Source organism: Silene latifolia, chromosome Y, assembly GCF_048544455.1.
Source record: "Silene latifolia isolate original U9 population chromosome Y, ASM4854445v1, whole genome shotgun sequence".
Classification (NCBI taxonomy): domain Eukaryota; kingdom Viridiplantae; phylum Streptophyta; class Magnoliopsida; order Caryophyllales; family Caryophyllaceae; genus Silene; species Silene latifolia.
In genome coordinates, this window is record NC_133538.1 from 99797338 (window position 1) to 99803865 (window position 6528).

At 41.9% G+C, this 6528-nt stretch overlaps 1 non-coding gene across 1 annotated transcript; it reads right to left on the minus strand.

Moving 5' to 3' along the window:
- Positions 1 to 3637: 3637 nt before the first annotated feature.
- Positions 3638 to 3744, minus strand: LOC141635639 (small nucleolar RNA R71). Its single transcript, XR_012540312.1, has one exon. It is a non-coding gene; the product is annotated as a small nucleolar RNA R71 (small nucleolar RNA).
- Between the last annotated feature and the right edge of the window lie 2784 nt (positions 3745 to 6528).

Here is a 6528-nt window from a genome sequence, read left to right on the forward strand (position 1 = left end):
CCATCGTATGTCGATCGATCGACCCGACATACTCGTGATCGTCTTTTTCTTGCCACTTTGTTCATTCTCGCCTTCTTCTTACTTAGTTCCGCCTCATCTTTTCCAGTAGCTTCCTCGACCATAGTGGGCCCATCAAGGGTAGACCCACTCCTCAAAGTAATTGCATTAAGGGTCTCTTTTTTATCCGGCTACGACGGTAAATGCCCCGGAGCTCGAGTTGCACTCTTGCTAGCCAATTGAGCAATTTGGCTCTCCAACATTTTCATCCCGGCCTCTCTAGCTTGGGACTCCTTTAGCAACAAATTTTTCAACTCAGTAAAATCGGGACTTTGGAGCTGCTGCTGCTGCTACTGCTGCTGAGGGATATACGGAGGCTTTTGATATGGCTGCTGCTTATGAGGGGGCACATGATTCTGCTGCTGCTGCTGTGGACCCGGATTAAGGACATTCTGGTTGGTCCACCTCAAATTGGGGTGGACATTAGAGGAATCGGGATATGTACCAGTCTGTCTATAATGTTGAAAGGCAGCACATACTTCAGTCGAACTAGGACAAAAATCCGAAACGTGTCCCTCAGCTCCACATCTTTTGCATAAAAAAGGACCATCTGAAACAGCAATAACCTTGTATATACCTCCTTTTTGGGATCCCCCCAAGTCTATCTTGTCGAATCTCGCAGTAAGGGCCTCTATTGCAGCTACAGCAGGTGATTCAGCTGACCTCCTCTGATTTCCTCTAGAATTCCCATGCTCAGCTTTATGGATGGCTATGTCATCGATGATTTTCCACCCCTTTGTCTCACCGCTATTTTCTTGAAATCTCCCATTAGCTGCAACATCTAGGATAGCTCTCTGATCATCATAAAGACCATTGTAGAATTGGTTGCACAGAAACCACTTCTCAAACCCATGGTGCGGAATAGTTTGCACCAGTCTCTTGAAACGGACCCATGCCTCATGAAAATCTTCATCAGGACCCTGTTTAAAGCTCATGATCTGAGCTCTAATCGCGTTGGTCTTCGATGCAGAAAATTATTTATTATAAAACGCTAAGGCCAACGAATTCCAATCAGTAATCCCATTAGCGGCTCGATCCAGATCTCGGTACCACTCCCTAGCAGCATCGCGGAGCGAAAATAAGAACATTGTCTCCTTTACCTGATCCGGAGTCACACCTGCTGGTTGGGGTATAGAGCAACAGTAGTCAATGAATGTCTCCATATGCTTAGCTTCATCTTCATTTGCAGCTCCCCCAAATTGGTTTCTCTCAACCAAGTTAATGTAAGCCGGTTTTGGTTCGAATTTCCTATCTGTCCCAGCTGGCAATGCGAATCCCTTGTAGAGATTCTCAGCTTTCGGCTCGGGTGATGACTATACTAGCTTCTTCACCATATCCGGAGATGTGACGGTCTCGGTGATGAAGTAGAAATAGGAGATGAAGGTGGATCCTCCTCGAATAGCTCGTTCTCGTAGTAACTGGACAGAGTACTCAACTCTTCCTCTGTCGGCAATACTCTAGATGATCGTCTCAACTCACGCAAAGTATTCTTTATCTCAGGATTGAACGGTAGTAATTCACCACCCTGTGACCTGCGCATAAGAAGAAACTACGAGTAGAATATAAGAAGAGTTTAAGGAACATATGTCCCTTAAACTGAGAAAAGACTAAAATAAAAACAACTAAAAACTTAAACAATTGCCTCCCCGGCAACGGCGCCAAAATTTGATACCGTCGTAGAGTACCAAAGATAAATTTATAGTTTCCAAACTACTACTATAGATAGCGGCAGTCAGGGTCGAACCACAGAGAGGCGATGCAATTAATAGTCGTCTGATTTTAGTCTAAGTAACAAATGTGAGGGGGGTTTGATTTGAATAATCTATAACTAAAAGGGCAATAGTTAACTAACCAGATAAATGAGATACTAAAAAGAACGAATGAAATTAAATAGTAAAAGAATGCTAAGACGGTAGGTTCACTGTAGTTTCGACGGCGGCAATTCTAGGTAAACTGTCTTAAACATGTTAGACGGGAAAATAAAAAGTCCTCTCGGTCCATTTTTAACAGGTAGCAACCTTTCGGCCTGAGCTACGGGTCCCTAATCTCACTAATACCAACTTTCGTTCTTGATTAATGAAACTCAAAATTTAAATTAACTTATCTCTCTATCTCATTAATTTAGTCGTCTTAATTAGGTAGTCTATCTCTCTTCCCTATCTTTCGATCTTAACGGGTCGGTCAATTCCTAAACATTCAACTAGTCCCGTGCACTCGATTCGTCAAATATAGCAATTTGATTAATTAAAACGTAGCTAATCTAACATGGCCCCAGTCGATCGACCAACTAACCCAGTCGATCGACCAGAGCCCGAAAACAGGTCGCCTGAATTGAAGCCGTCTAACCTACAGATTCCCTACATCTTAGCACTGGGATTTAGCTACTTATACTCGTGATGAAAACAACGATAAGATTAACTAATAAACCAAACGAATTCATATTTAAATTAACTAAATGAATAACTAAAATTATGGAAGCAAAATTACCGTAAGAATTTCAGAGAAAAGAAGAATCCGAAAAGCGCAAACGAAAGTAAATTGTATATTGAATGATTATGCCTGAAAAACAATGAAATATCAAACCCTAATTATTTCCTAAAATTCTTATGATAAAAGACTTGATGAATTCCAGAATAGAGAGGGTTACGTTATATAAGAATGTTGCGTAACTCTCTTATTCCTAAACCTAATTACAATGGGCTTCTAACTTCTCGTTCTTTTTATTTGCGTCAGATAATCGGTTTGTCGATCGACCACGATGCCGATCGATCGATCAATCGCACCTGCATAAGAGCTCTCGGAAGTCGTGCTCGTCGATCGACCGAGGCATCGGTCGATCGACCACTGTAGCTGGTACTTTGCTTCAAAAAATTCGTGAATTAGTCTTTCGGGCCTCGATATGCGCACCAAGTTCGCTTCCCGAGTAAATACTTCATGTCAAATGCAATGCTAGGTACTCGGGGACGGATTCGGCTCATTTCCCGCTGGATTCTTCACATTTCTGCAATATTGCACAAAAACACGAAAGTAGACGAAAATGGGGAAAATAGTAGCATAAACTACATAAATGAGCTCTGAAATGCGTGTAAAATAGGGTGTAAATCATCATATAAATGACACGCATTAGTCACTGTTATTCAATCAGATAGTTTTGTGTTTACCAACCCTTTTGCTAGAGAAGGAGAGGAGAACCCAATTCAAAACCAAACACAAAATCAACCCACAATGCCTAAATTTTCATCTCATTCGGTACCAACTGAGGAGAACCTAGCAAAAGGTACTCCAACACCACCTCACTTAACCGCTAATTTTATTGCCAAATCCGCATTCATACAACTAGTTCAGAGAAGCCAATTTGGAGGGATGCCTAGTGAAGATCCTCATCTACACATGGAAAAGTTTTGTGACTCAAACCGGAGTAACCCAAGACCAACTTCGATGGGTGTTGTTTCCTTTTTCCTTGATCGGATCCGCAAAGCACTGGTTAAAGAGCCTAGATAAAGCTACCCTTGGTATTGATTCATGGACGAAGTTAGCACTTGCCTTCTACAAGAATTTCTACCCTCCGAAGAAGACCAACATGTTGAGAGCCTAAATCACCGGGTTTAAGCAAAGGGATGCGGAATCATTATATGAAGCATGGGAGAGATTTAAGGACACTTGTCGCTCTTGTCCACACCATGGACTTAGTGAGTGGTTCCTTGTTCAACAATTTTGGAACGGCTTATATGAAGACTCAAGAAATGTGCTTAATATGGGGTCCAATGGGAGGTTCACCGAGGTTGATGACAACCAAACATGGGCCAAATAGATGTCGGTTCATAATTCCAAATATAGTAGACCACGAAAGGCTGCTATAGGAGGACAGCATGAGGTGGATTCCATCACACAATTGGGTGCTCAACTAAGTGCTCATATCGACACCATCAACTTGAAGTTTGAGAAGGCCACGGCTAAGCTTGATGAAGCTTCCAAATCACCTAAACAAGATGTCAATGCTATGATTGCATCATCCTCAATCCCAAGTGGAGTATGTGAAAGTTGTGGAACCTTGGGACATGATGAAAATGAATGTAGGGGAATAAATGAACAAGTAAATGCTTTCCAAGCATACAAGAATGCCACCCCTTACTCAAACTACTATAATGAGAATACCAAATTCCATCCAAACCTTTCATACAAAAGCCAAAACCCTCAAAACCCTCAAACCACATACACACCACCTCCAATGAGAAATCCTACTCAAAGACCATACTACAATCAACCCAATGACCAAGCCTTTGATGTCCAAAAAGCGGTCCTCCAAATGCAAAAGAGCCAACAAGATTTCTTTGCTCAAATGCAAAGGGATAGCCAAGCCAAAGAAACCACCATAAACAATATCCTTGCTCACACCAAAATGATGGAGACTCAATTGTCTCAATTAGCCTCTTCTAGCTCCCAAAGACAAAAGGGACAATTACCTCCTCAAGGTAATCCTCCCACAAGACATGAGAACATCAATGCTATCCACTTGAGGAGCGGTACTAGATATGAGGGACCAAAGATGCAAATTGAATAAGGTACTATTGAGTAGAATGACAAGTAAAGTGATGTGATTGGGCCACTAAGGAGAAATCCTAAGGTGGTAGAGACAACAACCAATGACTCATCAAAGAAGAGAAATGAAGAGAAGGCTAAATAAATTGAGAAAGAGCCTGTTGTGATTAGACTTCCATTCCCAAGTCACCAAGCTAAGCCCAAGTTTGATGAGCAATTTGGAAAGTTCATGGAGATTGTGAAGAACTTAGAGGTTTCTATACCATTCATGGAGCTAATCCATCATGTTCCGACCTATGCAAAGTACATGAAAGATATCCTTACCAAGAAGAGGTCCATCCGAAAGTTGGAGACCAATGCCTTTACAAAGGTGAGTAGTGCAATTCTACAAGGGAATTCCCCTCCAAAGCTTAAAGTTCCGGGGAGTTTCTCCATTCCATGTACCATTGGTGATACCACAATCAACAAGGCACTATGTGATCTAGGTGCAAGTGTGAGTGTCATGCCATACTCGGCATGTGAAAGACTAGGAGTGGGAGAGCTCAAGTGCACCAACATGACCTTACAAATGGCGGATCGTTCAATAAAGAAACCACTAGGAGTATGGGAAGATGTACCCATGAGAGTTGGAAAGTTCTTCATACCGGTGGACTTTGTCATTGTTGATATGGAGGAGTATTATAACATTCCAATCATTCTAGGAAGACCATTCCTACACACCGCCGGAGCGGTGATCGATGTGAAACATGGAGAGCTCACACTTGAAGTAGGTGATGAAACAATCACCTTCAACCTTGATAAGACTATGAGAGCTCCCAATTTGTTTGAGCAATGTTTTATGGTTGATAACTATACTCGAAAGGGTGACAAGAAGAAGATGGAAAAATCCATTTAAAGAACAAGGGAAAGATGGAAATCTCAAAGAGAAGGGCAAAGACACACCGCCCAATTAGAAAAAAAGATATTGATGATGTTGAAATAACTCTATTCGGAGAGTATTGAATTCTTCACAACAAGAATGAGAGCTTGCAAAGCTCACACATGAAAAGTTTTGATAAAGGCCTCATTGGCCATGATAACAAGGAAAGAGAGTTGCTCTTGTAAACTCATGATCCACCCTACATAGAAGAGAAAGCAAATGAAGTTTATGGTCTATGGGACAATGAATTTGAAGGATTGGTTAATCCCTACATTGGGAATGCTATGACTGTAGATCAAGGCTTGATGGATTCTTGTCAACACTTTGACTCAGACTACCACAATGAAGACAACAATGTGGAAGGGTCTATGCAAGAGCTTTACCATGAGAATGAACAAGCCTTTGACTACTTATACAAGGTGTTGAGCAACATCAACAACACCTTTGCTTTGCCTCCTTGACAACTCTTAAAAGAAGGAGTGTTTGGTGGAGTCCTCCCTAAACCACCATTTGTAAATATTCTAACCTCTTAACTTGCATTTCATTTAACTTGTACATTACTCATTTTTGCATTGCATTTTACACGCTTTGTTTGACGGATTTGTGTTACATGAGAGCAAGTGAGGGAAGGATAATATGCTTCAAATGTGTAGTGTTTGATGATCATATGTGGGGAAGCACATGCCTAGGCTATCCAAGCCTTTTTAATGCTACCCAAGAGGAATTGAAGAAGAAAAGAAGAAGAATTAACACGGGGTGAAGACCCACGAGCAGACCTGAGCTCGTGGGGATTGGGAAAGGGATGCAAAATGAAAATCTGCTCTATGAAAGAATCTGCCCGAGCCGACTTCAGGTCGAGCGAGCCAAAGCTCAAGACGCCCGACCTCACCTCAAGTCGTGGGGACTGGAGGGGTTCTCTATCGTGAAATTTACACTGGAGTACAAATTTGCCCGTCTCCAGCTCAAGTTGAGCGAGCAATCTAAAAATCCGCCCGACCTGACCTCGAGACGCC